Consider the following 21061-nt stretch of genomic DNA (forward strand, 5'->3'; position numbering starts at 1 on the left):
ATATATATTAATAAGCTATTTTTTTAAATAATAAAATAACACGATATTAATAGGTTAATAATAATGAAAAAATTATAATGAACAATAAGATTCCAAAATAATAAGGAAATTATAATGAAATAATAATACAAATATATTGCTAATAAAAATTTTAATATTTTTTTTAATTAAGAAATATTGATAAAGTAATAATAAAAAATATTATTGTTAAATTGTGATATGATAGTAATAAAATGATAGTAATGAAATAATAAAATAGAAATTGTAATAAGAACATAATCACGGTGAAATTAGAATGAAATCATAATGAAATTATTATCATTAAATATTTCACCCGCGGCAATGTTTTGTGCGCGTTAGTTCCCTCGGCGCTAGTGCAGCGCGGCGATGACGCGAATGAATACCGCAGAGCGACGAGGAGTTCCCTGACCTCCCCCCACCCCCCCGCCAAAACTAACCAAGTGGCACAGTCGGTTTGGGGTCCGGGTTGTGGGTCGCCCTGCGGACGTTAGCGGAACGGGAAAGGGGTTTGAACGTCGTCGTCGTCCTTGTCGTGCCAGGAAGAGCCTCTACGATGTCATGAGCAAAGGGAGCATCGGGCGAATCTACGTGAGGCGGTTGAGGGAGTACACTAGGGCCATCCTCAACTTCCTGTTGTACGCCAAGGGGCGGGGCATCATCCACAGGGACATCAAGCCGGTGAGCGGAGCGGGCGCGGTGGTCGCGCCCTCTCGTTGGGGCGCTCGGTTAGCTGGCGCGGAGGCAGCCCGGCCACTGTTGATCGCGGGGTTGAAGCGGTGGCTCTGTCCATCTGGAGGAAGGTGGTGGTAGTGGTGGTGGTGGGGTCACTTTACCTCCGGTGAAGACGATCTGGGACGAGGTGGACACTCGTACCGTAGAGGCAGGCCGGCCATGGTTGATCGCAGGGTCAATGCGCTGACTCCGTCCTTCTAATGTGCCTCTGCCACCTCCTCCTTCCAGATGGAGGAGGTAGCAGGAGATGTTAACTACCTCGCCAGGTATACAGGAGATCGTGCGTTCGATCCCGACCCTGACGCCTGCTGTATGTTTGGAGTCCACGTCTCTCTCTCCCCGTGGTGGTCACGTAGATTTTACTCCGGTTTTTCCCTCCACGTTCAGAATCAACATCACCAAGCGTTTAGAGTATTTGACCACTGCTTTAATATTTCCGCGTGATTATGATGATGATATCAGCCCACTTGGTTGAGCTATCGTTTGTGATGGCCAGATCGCTTCTGACAGAACAGCTGCACAGCAGCACAGAGTGGGGCCTTGCACCTAGTAAAGTAAAACATAGCTTAGTTTTAGTTTGGGTCTCTCTATGTCTGTGTGGGTCTCTATGAGTATGGGTATATTTCGGTCTTTATGGGTCTCTATGAGTATAGGGTTCTGGAGGTCTTTATGGGTCTCTATGTGTATGGGTCTCTGTTGGTCTGTGTGGGTCTCGATGAGAATGGGTCTTTGTTGGTCTGTGTAGGTCTCTATGAGAATGGGTCTCTATATCTGTGTGGGTCTTTATGAGTATGGGTCTCTGTGGGTGTGTATGGGTCTCTATGGGCTGTTGAAACATGTGTTTAGAGTATTCTTAGTTTTTTCGGTAAAGTCACGTTGAAGAGAAACAACAAAATAACAAAATATATATAAAACAATAAAAAATTCTCACGACGTTTCGACCATAACTCAAACGGTCATCATCAGGTGTGTTGGTTTGCATACATTTATTTTTAAACGACACATTTATTTATTTATAAAAAACGTTGGCGTCACGCGCAGCGATTTGGCAGTTTGCCCAGGACTAGTCCATCTATTTTTTTGAAAAGAGGAGGGGGGAGACGAAATTTTTTATAATGTATGCTGTCTGAAAGCCACTGTAAGCGTGAACAATCAATTAAGAACTGAAATGGTTTATCAAATCTTTCCAATGATTGCTAAGATAGAATCCATCTTCTCGGTTGAAATTGTCTCTGTGCTTGTATATGTGGATAGCCTCATGAACGAATCTCTCATGGAAGCCAGATGGCTTACAAAGAACCTCCGTCTTGGAAAAGTCAATGGCATGTGAGCCTACTGAATTAGAACAATGATCTGCTACGGCCGAGGTGTTGGTCCTACCGTGTTTAAGGTCTGCTTTATGTTCACGAATGCGGTCCGAGACATGGCGTTTGGTTTCTCCAATGGAACTACTACCACAGAGGCAACTTAGTTTGTAGACACCAGGGTATTGTATGTCCGGAATCACATCTTTTACAGACGGAACCAGATCACGGATTTTATGTAATGTGTTGAAACGGACCTGGATCTTGTGTTTATTCAAGATTTTGTAGATTTTTTTTGTGATCCCAGCAATGTAGGGTAAAGTGATGGTTTTGAAAGGCTCCTCAAGAGGGTTCTTCTTCATGGTTTGAGTGATAGCTTTGCGGATTGTATAGTCGGAGTAACCATTAGCCCTAAGAGCTTGGTGTACGTGCTTGAGTTCACTGATTATGTGTTCCTGGTCGGATATGCATTGGGCTCTATGATACAGAGTCTTGATGAGAGAATTCTTCTGTGATGGATGGTGGTGGGAATCCGGTTTCAGATAAGCATCCGTATGGGTAGCTTTCCTGATGACCGTTTGAGTTATGGTCGAAACGTCGTGAGAATTTTTTATTGTTTTATATATATTTTGTTATTTTGTTGTTTCTCTTCAACGTGACTTTACCGAAAAAACTAAGAATATGAATTACTGCAGTCACGAAAGCTTTAAATCAAAATGTGTTTAGAGTGTTTGGCTGCTGCTATAAATGTCCACGCAATGATGATGATGATGCTGATGATGTTATTACGTGATGGCCAGGTCGTTTCTGATAGAATAGCTACACAACAGCTCAGTGGGGCCTTACACCCTGGTAGTAACAAAACAAATAGGTTTAGTAGTTTATTAAAACGACTTTGAACGAGTCTCAGGCACATAGCCCATGCCAAAAGTGTGAGGTGGGGGGGCTGCCTGTGTGGGTGTAAATGCGTCACTTTGCGTGATCGACCCACTGCTGGCTGGACACTCTTGCCGTAACCTCAGAGCGTGGAATTCCTTCACTGTCTTTCCCCTTTGTCCAGGATAACATTCTGCTCACCGCGGCCGGCAAAGTCAGGGTCACCGACTTCGGGTGCAGCTCCTACCTCAAGCATAAAAGTGAGTGGCTTTGCGTGCGTGGAGTTTCTTTTTTCAGGGTTAGCTCGCGTCAACGTAAACGTTGCGTCGTCAAACCCGCCGCCATCCGACGCAGCCAGTAAGTGAGGTTCAGCGTCACGTAAACAGGATGCTCCAAATCGCCACTTGCACAGCACTAGCCGGTGTGCTGGAGATGTAAATCCACTACGACGTTTACAATTCGAGCGATTACAGCTGAACATCATCATCGGGCGGGCAGCCAGAGTACGCGGTCCAACCCAAAAACTCGCCTCCGCTGTGAAATATCGGTCGCAGAAGCCGACTAGGCATTTAACCGACTGAAAAAAGAAACCTGTTCAACCCACGTCGCTGTTGACGGAGGGGCTACTTTATATTCATCGTCGTTGTTGTTGTTGCTGTGCAGCCCAAAACGTGTGCGGGACGATGCCCTACATGGCCCCTGAGCTGCTGCTGGGCTACTATGTCACCTGCGCTGTGGACATGTGGGCCCTGGGCTGCACCGTGGCCGAGATGGCCACTGGCAAGGAACTCGTTGATTCACGGACCTTCACAGAACACCTGCCCTACTGCATCGAGGTACGGTCGGTGGGTGGGTACGGTGGGTATGGTGGGTGGGTACGGTGGGTATGGTGGGTGGGTGGGTGGGCAGGTCTCTATGGATATGGGTCTCTGTGGGTCTGCACAGAGACCCATACTCATAGAGACCCATGCAGACCCACAGATATCAATACTCATAGAGTTTGATTCGTCTGGCGGCCACAAACAACCGGCGAGGAATATCTAACCTGGTCCTGAACCTCTCATTGGTCGACGCAGCCTCAAACGAGTACTTGATGTAGCGGTATGTAGTAAACATTTCCACTGGGGGAGAAAAAGGTGGCCGGGCGTGGTGCTGTGCACCCACCCCCTTGTGTGCCGTTCCGACCTTCAAAGGTGCTGCTCGCTTCTAACAGCACTTGCCCCAGCAATGAGATGAGGCTAATATAGGGAGGGGGGGATTGTTGTCTTTGTACACAGTGCCGGCCTTCATAAGTGCTGTTCGCGACTAACAGTGCTTGCCCTAGCAATGAGATGAGGCTAATAAGGAGAGGGAGGGATTGTTGTCTTTGTACACAGTGCCGGCCTTCATAGGTGCTGCGCGCGACTAACAGCACTTGCCCCAGCAATCAGATAAGGCTTAGACGTGGACGGGGGGAGGATTGTTGTCTTTGTACAAAGTGCTGGCCTTTATAGGTGCTGCTTGCGATGAATCAGCACTTGCCCCAGCAATGAGATGAGGCTAATACGGGGAAGGGGAGATTGTTGTATTTGTAAACAGTGCTGGCCTTCATAGGTGCTGCTCGCTACTAACAGCGCTTGCCCTAGCAATGAGATGAGTCTAATAAGGAGAGGGAGGGATTGTTGTCTTTGTACACAGTGCCGGCCTCGACAGGCGCTGCCTCCACCACTACTCACTGCTGACAGACGGCACTTGCCCCAATGGGCAAGCTGAGGCTACACCGGCTGTAACCCCTCCTCTCCTCCTTTTGTCTTCGTCCGAAACCGTGCGCAGATCCTGGGCATGCCCCCGAAAAAGATGGTGGACGAAGCACCTAACAAGACAACTTACTTTGGTGAGTCAAAGGCTCGGGCCGGCTGGCGCCAGCGACGTGACCCATTCCGTTTTGTTAGATGGGGGGTGGCAGTGAGGCTCTTATAGGGTTCTATTGTGGGGGGGGGGGGGGGCTCTAATTATCCCGGAGGTGGGGGGTGGGGTGGGGGTTGGGGATCTTTGTAACAGTCGTTAGGAAGCATAGGTGGGTGGGTGAGTGAGCGGGTGGGTAGGTGGGTGGGTCGGTGAGTGGGTGGGTTAGTGAGTGGGAGAGTGGGTATGTAGGTGGGTGAGTGGATATGTAGGTAGGTATGTGGGCGACTGGATAGGTAGGTGGGTAAGTGCATAGGTGGGTGGGTGAGTTGGTCGGTGTGAGGGTAGGTGGGTAAGTGGGCAGGTGTGTGGGTTGGTGGGTATGTCGGTCTATAGGTAGGTGGGTAGGTAAGTGGATGAGCGGGTATGTGGGCGACGTGGTGGTTGGTGACTCTGCGTGCGTCTCTTTGTCTCTGCAGACCCTGAGGGCCTCCCCTACAACCTGTCCAAGCAGGAGCCACCGGGAAGCCTTCCTCTGCACCGCGCGTTGCAGGGCCACCACCCTCAGCTGGTGGACTTCGTCAGCCGTTGCCTGCAGTACGAACCACACTCACCCCTCGCTCACCCTCACTCATCCCCACACCACTCACCCCCACTCACTCACCCCCACTCACCACCCCATACCTGTCAACACCTTATCACTGCCCTACCTTACTACAGACACAACATTATTGGTCACCCCGTGACCCTTATAAATCTCAACGTTCATCCTGCAAAATCCCATCACAAGGGACAAACAAACAAATAGACACGAATTATTGTTGTTACCCAGAATGGAAAGGGCTGCACTCCGTACGGACCTGAAAACACAATTTCCCTGCACAAGAATATTTAATAAACCGTACGGGTTGACAGCTTTGCCACCCACTCACCACCCACCACCACTCCCTCCCACCCTCTCCATCTCTCCCCCCACGCCGCCATCTCCCCACTCTCCCCCCACCTCCCACCCTGTCAAATCATCTCACCATGCTCCTCTCACCACGTGTGTGTCTCCCACATCCCTCCCCTCCCTCCCCGTGCGTCTCCCAATAGATGGGATCCGAATCTTCGGATGACGCCTGAGCAGGCGCTGGCTCACAGCTGGCTCCAAACCACCACCACCACCACCACCACCCGGGACACTACCAGAAGGGCCACCCCCACCAATGCCACCATCCGCGCCACCACCACCACCATCAGGGGCACCTCCACCGCTAGCGAGGCCACCACCAGCAGCAAGGCCACCCCCACTGCCAGCGAGGCCAACCCCACCACCACCACCATTCGGGCCACCACCGTCACTCGGGCCACCACCACCAGCGAGGCCACCCTCACCGCCAGCGAGGCCACCCTCACAACCACCACCATCCGAGCCACCACCACCAGCTGGGCCGACACCACCAACTGGGCCACCATCAGCATCAGCAGCAGCGGTGGCACCACTCCTGTGCAGGGATCTGCAGCTGTTGAGCCACGGTGAGCCTCTCTCTGTGTACCTCGCCTGCTACGCAGGAAGTCGTGGGTTCGATCCCGACCCTGATGAGATATTAACCACCTCGCCTGATACGCAGGAGGTCGTGGGTTCAATCCCGATCCTGATGAGACGTTAACTACCTCGCCTGGTACGCAGGACGTCGTGGGCTCGATCCCGACCCTGATGAGACGTCAACTACCTCGCCTGGTACGCAGGAGGTCGTGCGTTCGATCCCGGCCCTGATGAGATGTTAACTACCTCTCCTGGAATACAGGAGGTCGTGGGCTCGATCCCGACCCTGACGATGCCAGCTGCTGCTGTATATTTGCAGTCTGCGTTTCTGTCCACGTGGTCACCGCGTGGATTCTTCTCAGGGTCCTCAGGATTTTCCCCTCCACGTTGAGAATCGGCATCATGCACTTCGAGTATTTGACTGCCGCTATGAATGTCCACGCGATGAAGATGATGATGATGATGTTATCTGCCCACTTGATTCGGCTATCATTCGAGATGGCCAAGTCGCTTCTGGTCTACGTGGGTCTATGGGTCTCTGTGGGTCTATGCGTCTCTGTGATTATGGGCCTCAGGGTCTGTATGGGTCTCTATGAGTATGGGTCTCTGGGGTCTGTATGGGCTCTATTAGTATGGGTCTCTGTGCGTCTCTGAATATGGGTCTATGAGTATGGGTCTGTATAGGTCTCTATTAGTATGGGTCTTTGTAGATCTGTATGGGTCTCTGAGTATGGGTCTCTGTGAGTGTAATGAGTGGCTCCAACACGATAAGAACTTGAAACGTTTATTAATAAAACTTCGGTACAGTTGGCTGTCTACTCGTCTCTTGTCACTCGCACCACGGATGCATGGCCCCCCAAGCGGCTTCGCTGCCCTGCGCCACTTGGCGCTCGCCCCACTCTCTAGCACGCCGCTGGCTGACGGCGCTGGCTAGGGAGCGGCTGAGTGGCTGAAGGTCGAGCCGCCACGTGGCCCATGGAGATGGCGGAGCAGCGGCGGCGACGGGAAGCTCCTCTTGATTCTTCACACACCGACCCCGCACCTTGCTCCGGCCCCCGCTTATATTCGCTCCCCGGCGACTAAATTCCGCCTCTGGCCACGCCTCTCATGGAACCTTTGGGAGCGTTCCAGAGGCTTCCCGGGTGGCTGTGCCCCATTACCTTTGGCCTCGATGTAATCCTTCCCCGAGATAACCCATAACTGCATATCACACCACACCCCATATAATACAGGAGATGGCGCTCTCATTACATGAGTATGGGTCTCTGTAGGTCTATGGGTCTGTATGAGCATTGGTCTGTATGGGTCTCTATGAGTATGGGTCTCTGTGGGTATGTATGGGTCTCTATGAGGATGGGTCTCTAGGTCTATAGGTCTGTATGAGCATTGGTCTGTATGGGTCTCTATGAGTATGGGTCTCTGTGGGTTTGTATGGGTCTCTATGAGGATGGGTCTCTGTAAGTCTATGGGTCTGTATGAGCATTGGTCTGTATGGGTCTCTATGAGTATGGGTCTCTATGAATATGGGTCTGTATGGGTCGCTATGAGTATGGGTCTCTGTAGGTCTATGGGTCTCTGTGGGTATGATAATGACGATGATGACGACGACGATGACAATGATGATGACGATGATGATGACGATGATGATGATGACGACGATGATGACGATGATGTGCTGCTGTGGTGTTGCTGCCTCTCTCCACAGAGCGGAGCCGGAGGAGAAGCTCCCATCACCATCGTCACTGCTCACCCAGACCTTTGGAGAGAGGACGGAGGTGGTGGAGACGCAGGAGGAGGATGACGACGAGGAGGATAAAGAGGAGAAGGAGGATGAAGAGAAGGAGGAGGATGAAGAGGAGGAGGAGGAAGAGAAGGAAGAGGAGGAGAGGGAGCGAGGGGTTCTGGCGCGTGTGCGCAGGGCGCTCCGCTCGCTCTTCGGCCGCCTGCTCCGCTGTGGTGGACGGCCCACAGCAGAGTAGCGAAGTGGTGGTGGTGGAATCGGTGCAACCACCACCACGAGCAGCAGCAGCAGCACCACCACCACCACACACCGCACTCACCGCACTCACCGCACTCACCACCCACACTCACGACCCACACTCACCCCCCACACTCACCACACTCACCACCCACTCACCACCCACACTCACCACCCACACTCACCACACTCACCACCCACACCACCCACACTCACCACCCACACAACCCATACTCACCACCCACACTCACCACACACACTCACCACCCACACTCACCACACAATGGACTACAGCCAGCCTAGCCACGTGCACGTGTGAAGAGGATAGAGATACAAAATAAGTTATAATGTAATGTGTACATATATATCTAGACCATTGTTTATCGATTGTTGTTAATAAATAAGCGGACTCAACAGAACGTTGCAGTTGTGTTTGTTGTGGCGAGTTGCTGCTGCCTGGGGTCTCAGGTAATTTGGATCCAGATATTGACTACCTCGCCTGGTACATAGGAGGTCGTGGGCTCAATTCCGACCCTGATGAGATGTTAACTACCTCGCCTGGTACGCAGGAGGTCGTGCGTTCGATCCCGGCCCTGATGAGATGTTAACTACCTCGCCTGGTATACAGGAGGTCATGGGTTCGATCCTGACCCTGACGATGCCTGCTGCTGTATATTTGGAGTCTATGCCTCTCTCTCTCTCATCATCACAGTGGCCGGGAGATGTTAACTACCTCGCCTGGTATACAGGAGGTCGTGGGTTCCATCCCGACCCTGACGATGCCTGCTGATGCTGTGCATTTGGAGTCTGCCCAGCTCCGTGTCTCATCAGCAGAAGCAAGAGACAGGCTCTGCTTCAACCAATGGTGGTGAACTGCCCAGATGTTTGTCGTCAGATGCACTTAGCCTGGCACAGCAGTCAACCCATGGCACCTGCTGGGTCTGTCACGTGACCTCCTGCACGTAGCCTTGCACAGCAGTCAACCAATGGCACCTGCTGGGTGTGTCCCGTGACCTCCTCCTCCACCTAGCCTGGCACAGCAGTCAACCCATGGCACCTGCTGAGTCTGTCCCGTGACCTCTTCCTGTACCTAGCCTGGCAGGGCAGTCAACCGATGGCCCCTGCTGGGTCTGTCCCGTGACCGCTTCCTGCACCTAGCCTGGCACAGCAGTCAACCCATGGCACCTGCTGAGTCTGTCCCGTGACCTCTTCCTGTACCTAGCCTGGCACGGCAGTCAACCCATGGCACCTGCTGGGTCTGTCCTGTGACCTCCAAGTGCACCTAGCCTGGCACAGCAGTCAACCCATGGCACCTGCTGAGTCTGTCCCGTGACCTCTTCCTGTACCTAGCCTGGCAGGGCAGTTAACCCATGGCCTCTGCTGGGTCTGTCCCGTGACCGCTTCCTGTACCTAGCCTGGCACGGCAGTCAACCCATGGCACCTGCTGGGTCTGTCCCGTGACCGCTTCCTGTACCTAGCGTGGCACAGCAGTCAACCCATGGCACCTGCTGGGTCTGTCCCGTGACCTCCTGCCAGCAGCGACCCATTGAGCTCCCATAGGCTCTCACGTTACCCCCCTCCACATTCCCTACATGACGTAAGCTTCCCTACCAATCCGCACTGCACATTACAATCGCCCTCGCCGGCAAACTCCCATAGAGCTCCCATAGGCTCCCAAGTTAAGCGCCCACCAAATTCCCCAGTTCGCATAAGAAACCACGCTTATCCATAGAGACACAGAGACCGATTTTTCAGTTCATTTATTAGGTATAGCCCTGTGAGGCATTCGATTCTTGATTCGGGTGCAACCACAACAAACAAAAACATGAACAATAAACGTCTTAAAGTGACTACGCGCAACAGAAAAATCCAGGAAAAAACGCAGTCTTCCAGAAAAAGCACCGCATATCAACGCTGTGTGCAAAAATCCCAGTGGGATGCAAGTCAAACAATAACAACCGTAAGACAATTTAGAATACAGTATATATAGAATGAGAATAAAATAATACATTGATAAAATAAAATAACACAAGAAAATTCTCCTGACGTTTCGGCCACAACACAAGCGGCCTTCATCAGTTGAAGGGACGAGACTGTCTGGAGGACAGAGCTGGAGCGAACAAAGCCAAGTTCAGATCGCGACCTTTAAGCTGTGTGAGAAGAAACAGAGCGCCTTGACAAAGGAATTAGCATAGAATTTAGCATTGAAATAGCTGAGTGATTAGCTTGTGACTGGTCACAGAAATGGCTATGTTAAAGTCAAAGCATACACATTCACAGAGTCACCTAGTACAAATCACACAGGAGAATTTAGCATTGAAATAACTAGGGGGTCAAAAACTTATTTCCCTGAAGGTTCGAGTTGCCAAATATCAGCCTCGAAACCTTAATGACTTGGAGAAGATCTGCAAAGAGGAGTGGGACAAAATCTCTCCTGAGATGTGTGCAAAGCTGGTGGCCAACTACAAGAAACGTCTGACCTCTGTGATTACCAACAAGGGTTTTGCCACCAAGTACTGTCATGTTTTGCAGATGGGTCAAATACTTATTTCCCTCATTAAAATGCAAATCAATTTATAAGATATCTGACATGCGTTTATCTGGATTTTGTTGTTGTTATTCTGTCTTTCACTGTTCAAATAAACCTACCATTACATTTATAGACTGATCATTTCTTTGTCAGTGAGCAAACGTATGAAATCAGCAGGGGATAAAATACTTTTTTCCTCACTGTACATAGAGACCAATAGAGACAAACAGAGATCAAGGAATACACAGAGACACAGACCCGCAGAGATCCATAGAGAAACACAGAGACCCATAGAGATACGTAGAGACCCATTAAGACACACAAAGATCCAGAGACACACAGGGACCCATAGTGATACATAGAAACCGATAGGGACACACAAAGACCCATAGCGACACAGAAAGACCCATAGAAATACATAGAGACCCATAGTGATACATAGAGACCCATAGAGATACATATAGATCGAAAGAGGCACACAATGATCCATAGATACACAGAGACACATAGAGACACACAGAAAACCATAGAGATACAAAGAGATTCATGGAGTCCGAAAGGGATACATAGAGTTCGACAGGGACCTATAGAGATACATAGTGACCCATACAGACACATAGAGACCAATAGTAAACATAGTGACCCATAGAGACCCATACAAATACGTAGAGATCGATAGAGACACACAGAAATCCATAGATACACAGAGACACATGGAGACACACAGAGACCCATGCAGATACATTGAGACCAATAGAGACACACAGAGATCCAGGGATACACAGAGACCCATAGATACACACAGAGATCCAGAGATACACAGAGACCCATAGTCATACATAGAGACCCACAGAGACCCACAGACACACACACAGAACCACAAAGATGCATAGAGACCCATATAAATACACAGAGAATCGTAAAGACAAAGACCCATAGAAATACATAGAGACCCATAGAGACACACAGATCCATACATATACATAGAGACCCATAGAGACTCACAGCGCCCCACAGACACCCAGAGAGACACACACAGAGACCCACAAAGATACAAGGAGACCCAAATACTAAACTAAACGATATACATTTTACCAGGTAAGGAGCTATGTAGCGCTGGCTATTACAAATGATAGAAGCTCAACCAAGTGGCTGATAACATCATCATCATCATCGTGTGGAAATGTATAGACACCCACAGACTCACCACACTGAAACCCACACACTCACCAAACAGAGACCCACACACTCACCACACTGAAACCCACACACTCACCACACAGAGACCCACAGATGATGTTATCAACCAAGTTGTTGATAACATCATCATCATCATCATCGTGTGGAAATGTATAGACACCCACAGAGATTCAGACTCACCATACAGAGACCCACACACTCACAACACAGAGAGAACCAAAGATTCACCTCACATAGATATCCACACTCGCCCCACGCAGACCCACAGACTCACCACACAGATACCCACACACTCACCACACAGAGACCCAAAGACTCATCACACAGAGACCCACAAACTCACACAGACACCAACAAAAACAACAACCGCCATTCGCCACTAAGTGACAAGACGCTTGTGCCAGGTCATGTGCACTTTGAGGCCACGTGAAGTGTCGACAGACTCACCTCACACAGACACACACAGAGACCCACAGACTCACCTCACATAGACACACACAGAGACCCACAGACTCACCCCACACAGAGCCCCGTGTCGGCATCTTCAGGCTGAGCCGACCTCGAGGAGGCCCAGACAGGGTTCAGATTTTTCCCGCCATCGCCGCCATTCGCCCCGACCGGAAGCGGAAGTAGAAGCTGGGGGTGGAGGTGGGGGTCGCCGAACGAAGGGCGGGAGGCGGCTTCCGGGGGCGTGGCCTCGCACTTGCACGTCATTCGGAGGGGCGTGGCTGAAGGGGGCGTGGCAACCTCCCTCGCACTGTGACAGCACCGGTGACGTCGCAATCACCACGTGCTTCCTCAGAGTACGAGACGGGCATGAAGGAGACGGCAGCTTCTTAAACTTCAGCTGCTTCAGCTTCATCATCGTCGCCTTTCAAACAACTTCTGCTGAAGCTATCCGAGCGAAACTATTGACGAGGTGAGTTTTGTGGGTTCCTGGTGAGTGTGTGGGTCCATGTTGTGGGTTCGTGGTAAGTGTGTGGGTCCTTGTTGTGGGATTGTGGAGAGTGTGTCGGTCCGTGGTGAGGATGTGGGTGCGTGGTGAGTGTGTGGGTCCGTGTTGTGGGTTCGTGGTGAGTGTGTAGGTCCATGGTGAGGATATGGGTGCGTGGTGAGTGTGTGAGTCCGTGTTGTGAGTTCGTGGTGAGGATGGTGGGTTCCTGGTGGGGGGATGTGGGAGACACACAGAGAACCAGAAACATGCATAGAGACCCATATAAATACAGAGAGAATCGTAAAGACAAAGACCCATAGAAATACATAGAGACCCATAGAGACACACAGATCCATAGATATGCATAGAGACCCATAGAGACCCATAGAGACCCACAGAGACCCAAAGAGACCCACAGACACCCAGAGAGACACACACAGAGACCCACAAAGATACAGAAACCCAAATACTAAACTGAACGATATACATTTTACCAGGTAAGGAGCTATGTAGCGCTGACTATTACAAACGATAGAAGCTCAACCAAGTGGCTGATAACATCATCATCATCGTGTGGAAATGTATAGACACCCACAGAGACTCAGACTCACCATACAGAGACCCACACACTCACCACACAGAGACCCACAGACTCAACACACAGATCCACACACTCACCACAGAGACCCACAGACTCACACAGATACCCACAGACTCACCTCACACAAAGCCCCGTGTCGGCATCTTCAGGCTGAGCCGACCTCGAGGAGGCCCAGACAGGGTTCAGATTTTTCATGCCATCACCGCCATTCGCCCCGACCGGAAGCGGAAGTAGAAGCTGGGGGTGGAGGTGGGGGGCCCCCAAAGAGGCGGGGCGTGAGGCGGCTTCTGGGGGCGTGGTCTCGCACTGGCACTTTCAATCGGAGTGGCGTGGCTGCAGGGTACGTGGTAACGTCCCTCGCACTGTGACAGCACCGGTGATGTCGCAATCACCACGTGCTTCCTCAGCGTACGAGACGGGCGTGAAGGAGACAGCAGCTTCTTAAACTTCAGCTGCTTTAGCTTCATCATCGTCGCCTTTCGAACAACTTCTGCTTTAAGCTATCCGAGCGAAACTATTGACGAGGTGAGTTTGTGGGTTCCTGGTGAGTGTGTGGGTCCATGTTGTGGGTTCGTGGTGCGGATGGTGGGTTACTGGTGGGGGATGTGGGAGACACACAGAGAACCACAAAGATGCATAGAGACCCATATAAATGCACAGAGAATCGTAAAGACAAAGACCCATAGAAATACATACAGACCCATAGAGACACACAGATCCATAGATATACATAGAGACCCATAGAGACCCAGAGAGACCCACAGAGACCCACAGACACCCAGAGAGACACACACAGAGACCCACAGACTCACCACAACAGAATCACCACACACAGAGACCCACAGACTCACCTCACACAGATACACACAGACTCACCACACACAGACTCACACAGAGACCCACAGACTCACCTCACACAGAGACCCACAGACTCACCACACATAGACCCACAGACTCACCTCACAAAGACACACACAGACTCACCATGCACAGACACCCACAGAGACCCACAGACTCAACACCAACAGACACACACAGAGACCCATAAACTCACCTTACACAGACACCCACAAACTCACCTCACACAGACACACACAGACTCACAACACACAGAGACCCACAGACTCACCTCACACAGATACACACAGACACCCACAGACTCACCACACACAGACTCACACAGAGACCCACAGACTCACCTCACACAGAGACCCACAGACTCACCACACATAGACACCCACAAACTCACCTCACACAGACACAAACAGAGACCCACAGACTCACCTCACACAGACACCCACAAACTCACCTCAAACAGAGACCCACAGACTCACCACACACAGACACACACAGAGAACCACAGACTCACCACACACAGAGACCCACAAACTCACCACACACAGACCCACAGACTCACCTCACAAAGACACACACAGACTCACCATGCACAGACACCCACAGAGACCCACAGACTCACCACCAACAGACACACACAGAGACCCATAAACTCACCTTACGCAGACACCCACAAACTCACCTCACACAGAAAAACACAGACTCACAACACAGAGACCCACAGACTCATCTCACACAGACACCCACAGACTCACCTCACACAGACACACACAGAGACCCACAGACTAACCACACACAGAGACCCACAAATTCACCTCACACAGATACACACAGACACCCAGAGTCACCACACACAGACTCACACAGAGACCCATAGACTCACCTCACACAGAGACCCACAGACTCACCACACATAGACACCCACAAACTCACCTCACACAGACACAAACAGAGACCCACAGACTCACCTCACACAGACACCGACAAACTCACCTCAAACAGAGACCCACAAACTCACCACACACAGACACACACAGAGACCCATAAACTCACCTTACACAGACACCCACAAACTCACCTCACACAGAAAAACACAGACTCACAACACACAGAGACCCACAGACTCTTCTCACACAGACACCCACAGACTCACCTCACACAGACACACACAGAGACCCACAGACTAACCACACACAGAGACCCACAAATTCACCTCACACAGATACACACAGACACCCAGAGTCACCACACACAGACTCACACAGAGACCCATAGACTCACCTCACACAGAGACCCACAGACTCACCACACATAGACACCCACAAACTCACCTCACACAGACACAAACAGAGACCCACAGACTCACCTCACACAGACACCCACAAACTCACCTCAAACAGAGACCCACAAACTCACCACACACAGACCCACAGACTCACCTCACAAAGACACATACAGACTCACCATGCACAGACACCCACAGAGACCCACAGACTCACCAACAACAGACACACACAGAGACCCACAGACTCGCCACACACAGACCCACAGACTCACCAACAACAGACACACACAGAGACCCATAGACTAACCACAACAGAATCACCACACACAGAGACCCACAGACTCACCTCACACAGATACACACAGACTCACCACACACAGACTCACACAGAGGCCCACAGACTCACCTCACACAGAGACCCACAGACTCACCACACATAGACCCACAGACTCACCTCACAAAGACACACACAGACTCACAATGCACAGACACCCACAGAGACCCACAGACTCAACACCAACAGACACACACAGAGACCCATAAACTCACCTTACACAGACACCCACAAACTCACCTCACACAGACACACACAGACTCACAACACACAGAGACCCACAGACTCACCTCACACAGATACACACAGACACCCACAGACTCACCACACACAGACTCACACAGAGACCCACAGACTCACCTCACACAGAGACCCACAGACTCACCACACACAGACACCCACAAACTCACCTCACACAGACACAAACAGAGACCCACAGACTCACCTCACACAGACACCCACAAACTCACCTCAAACAGAGACCCACAGACTCACCACACACAGACACACACAGAGAACCACAGACTCACCACACACAGAGACCCACAAACTCACCACACACAGACCCACAGACTCACCTCACAAAGACACACACAGACTCACCATGCACAGACACCCACAGAGACCCACAGACTCACCACCAACAGACACACACAGAGACCCATAAACTCACCTTACACAGACACCCACAAACTCACCTCACACAGAAAAACACAGACTCACAACACAGAGACCCACAGACTCATCTCACACAGACACCCACAGACTCACCTCACACAGACACACACAGAGACCCACAGACTAACCACACACAGAGACCCACAAATTCACCTCACACAGATACACACAGACACCCAGACTCACCACACACAGACTCACACAGAGACCCATAGACTCACCTCACACAGAGACCCACAGACTCACCACACATAGACACCCACAAACTCACCTCACACAGACACAAACAGAGACCCACAGACTCACCTCACACAGACACCGACAAACTCACCTCAAACAGAGACCCACAAACTCACCACACACAGACACACATAGAGACCCATAAACTCACCTTACACAGACACCCACAAACTCACCTCACACAGAAAAACACAGACTCACAACACACAGAGACCCACAGACTCATCTCACACAGACACCCACAGACTCACCTCACACAGACACACACAGAGACCCACAGACTAACCACACACAGAGACCCACAAATTCACCTCACACAGATACACACAGACACCCAGACTCACCACACACAGACTCACACAGAGACCCATAGACTCACCTCACACAGAGACCCACAGACTCACCACACATAGACACCCACAAACTCACCTCACACAGACACAGAGACCCACAGACTCACCTCACACAGACACCCACAAACTCACCTCAAACAGAGACCCACAAACTCACCACACACAGACACACACAGAGACCCACAAACTCACCACACACAGACCCACAGACTCACCTCACAAAGACACATACAGACTCACCATGCACAGACACCCACAGAGACCCACAGACTCACCAACAACAGACACACACAGAGACCCACAGACTCGCCACACACAGACCCACAGACTCACCAACAACAGACACACACAGAGACCCATAGACTAACCACACACAGAGACCCACAAAATCACCTCACACAGACACCCACAGACTCACCTAACACAGACACCCACAGACTCACCTCACACAGACACACACAGACTCACCACAGACAGAGACCCACAGACTCACCTCACATAGACACACACAGAGACCCACAGACTCACCTCACACAGACACACAGACTCACCTCACACAGAGACCCACAGACTCACCTCACACAGACACACACAGAGACCCACAGACTCACCTCACACAGACAGACACAGAGACCCACAGACTCACCACACACAGACACACACGGAGACACACAGACTCACCTCACACAGAGACCTACTGACTCACACAGACACCCACAGACTCACCTCACACAAAGCCCCGTGTCGACATCTTCAGGCTGAGCCAACCTCGAGGAGGCCCAGACAGGGTTCAGATTTTTCCCGCCATCGCCGCCATTCGCCCCGATCGGAAGCGGAAGTAGATGGGGGTGGAGGTGGGTGGCGCCCAAAGAGGCGGGGCGGGAGGCGGCTTCCGGAGGCGTGGCCTCGCACTCTCACGTCACTCGGAGGGGCGTGGCTGAAGGGGGCGTGGTAACATCCCTCGCACTGTGACAGCACCGGTGACATCGCAATCACCACGTGCTTCCTCAGAGTACGAGACGGGCATGAAGGAGACGGCAGCTTCTTAAACTTCAGCTGCTTCAGCTTCATCATCGTCGCCTTTCGAATAACTTCTGCTGAAGCTATCCGAGCGAAACTATTGACGAGGTGAGTTTTGTGGGTTCCTGGTGAGTGTGTGGATCCGTGTTGTGGGTTCGTGGTAAGTGTGTGGGTCCTTGTTGTGGGATTGTGGAGAGTGTGTGGGTCCGTGGTGAGGATGTGGGTGCGTGGTGAGTGTGTGAGTCCGTGTTGTGGGTTCGTGGTGAGTGTGTGGGTCCGTGGTGAGGATGTGGGTGCGTAGTGAGTGTGTGGATCCGTGTTGTGAGTTCGTGGTGCGGATGGTGGGTTCCTGGTGGGGGGATGTGGGAGACACACAGAGAACCACAAAGATGCATAGAGACCCATATAAATACACAGAGAAACGTAAAGACAAAGACAGATAGAAATACATAGAGACCCATAGAGACACACAGATCCATAGATATGCATAGAGACCCATAGAGACCCACAGAGACCCACAGACACCCAGAGAGACACACAGAGACCCACAAAGATACAGAGACCCAAATACTAAACTGAACGATATACATTTTACCAGGTAAGGAGCTACGTAGCGCTGGCTATTACAAACGAAAGAAGCTCAACCAAGTGGCTGATAACATCATCATCATCATCGTGTGGACACCCACAGAGACTCAGACTCACCATACAGAGACCCACACACTCACCACACAGAGACCCACAGATTCAACACACAGACCCACACACTCACCACAGAGACCCACAGACTCATCACACACAGACACACACAGACACCCACAGACTCACCTCACACAAAGCCACGTGTCGGCATCTTCAGGCTGAGTCGACCTCGAGGAGGCCCAGACAGGGTTCAGATTTTTCCCGCCATCGCCGTCATTTGCCCCAACCGGAAGTGGAAGTAGAAGCTGGGGGTGGAGGTGGGGTTCGCCCAAAGAGGAGGGGTGGGAGGCGGCTTCCGGGGGAGTGGCCTCGCACTGCACGTCACTAGGAGGGGCGTTGCTGAAGGGTGTTGTATATGTCCCCCTTTCCATATTAATATTAACAAGTATTTTTTCAATACATATAGATACATATTTCTATTGTTTCTTTTAATTTTAATAATGAATAAAAACACCAAACCAGGCCTCAGCATGGCATGTGGAGGTCATATTTACCTTGACCCACTAACACGATTTTTACGTTCAGAGCCCTCCCAGGGTCAGAGGGAGCAGATAGAGAGCAGAGCGCAGCGGATTGCAAGGGGCTGACGTAAACACAAAGCCAGGGTCACTGGGAGGTTGCGTTAGCCTAGATCTAGTTAAGTCAAAAAAGCTAATTGGTTCTGCATTACTATTAAAGTAACTTAAAGTCGGAATTTAACGACAGGGTAGGCTAAAGTTATTGATCTTCACACCCACTTCAATTTAACCCTGCCACAAGCTACGTCAATGTAACCATCACCCGTCTATTAATATGAAATGTATTTACATATTTTAATAATTTCTATACGACTTGACCCGAAGCCTAACAACCAGGTTTTCCTAAGTCAACATGAATGCTCTAATCCACCCATACACAAATAATAAGCCGGGTTAAAGTAAGAGTAGAGAGGAAAAGAAATGCAAGCGCACAGCAAAACTGCAACGTAAGCAAAGGGCGATGTTAAACCCAGGGTCGGAGAGAAAGGAAGATCCCGGCCGTCTTTGTATCCCCGCAGCGCGGGGTAGGAGTGTGTATACGCTCGGGGAAACACGAGTCAAACACCACAACGGGAAGCTGACCCAGACCTTGGATTAATACAGAATCATAACTGTGGAACTCTGATGAAATGAAATGTTAACTTAAAACTTTTTAACCATTTCTTTGTGCGTCGGTGAAAGTCGGAGGGAATATCGCCCCTCCCTCCAGGTTGTGCACTCAGACAGAGAGGCGCCTTCGAGACAATTTATAACATTTGATTGTTTTACTTGTGTATGACAACGGAATATACCGTGGGTGATCCACACAAGGACACACACTGACATACGTACGGACACACACACGGACGCAGATACATACGGACAAATCCTGACACAGCAAAAATCGAAAGAAACCCCGCCTTGTGGGCAGAATCCGAGTGAAGGGATTTTTGGGCATAAAAAGAGGATCCTGAGCATTGAAACCTCAGTTCGACCGGGGGGGGGGGGGGGGGGGGTCGGCTCACCAGAGTTCGACCGGGGGGTCGACTCTCGGGAGACAGTTCGACTCGGAGGAGGTCGGAACTCGGGGAGTTCGACTCGGAGGAGTTCAACTCGGGGAGTTCGACCAGGGGGGTCGGAACTCGGGGCAGTTCGACACGCGAGAGAGTTCGACCAGTGGGTCGGCTCAGGAGCAGTTCAAATCGGGAACGAGAGCAACAGGTCGCCAGCCGGCGAGCTGCAGAGCAAGGGGCGGCGAGCAGAGGCCAAAGTGGCCCCGTCGCTACCCACTGACGTTGGCAAGACTCGCAAGGTAGTGAGGCGCCACCGAGTGTGATTTTAAAAGAGCTGAAAGAAAGAGTATTGCTGAAAGTTTATTCAACATTGAGTCCAGCTGCACAGCGACCAATGCACCAAGCAAGAGCTTCTGCAAACCAGAGCAAGAGCACGTGCGACTTGAGTCATCCAGCAGTGGAGAAAAACCTGCTTTCAGCAAACCAGCAACGAGCA

General features: G+C 51.0%; 1 long non-coding RNA gene across 1 annotated transcript; it reads right to left on the reverse strand.

The window, feature by feature from the left end:
• Nucleotides 1–10068: 10068 nt before the first annotated feature.
• LOC142923427 (uncharacterized) lies at nucleotides 10069–20572 on the reverse strand. The gene is made up of 3 exons (XR_012940760.1): nucleotides 19182–20572; nucleotides 16135–18702; nucleotides 10069–14542 (listed from the first exon to the last, which is right to left on the reverse strand). It is a non-coding gene; the product is annotated as an uncharacterized LOC142923427 (long non-coding RNA).
• Between the last annotated feature and the right edge of the window lie 489 nt (nucleotides 20573–21061).

This window comes from Petromyzon marinus, unplaced genomic scaffold, assembly GCF_048934315.1.
Source record: "Petromyzon marinus isolate PM22_M1 ecotype Great Lakes invasive population unplaced genomic scaffold, UKy_Petmar_22M1.pri1.0 PM_Scaffold_50, whole genome shotgun sequence".
Lineage (NCBI taxonomy): Eukaryota > Metazoa > Chordata > Hyperoartia > Petromyzontiformes > Petromyzontidae > Petromyzon > Petromyzon marinus.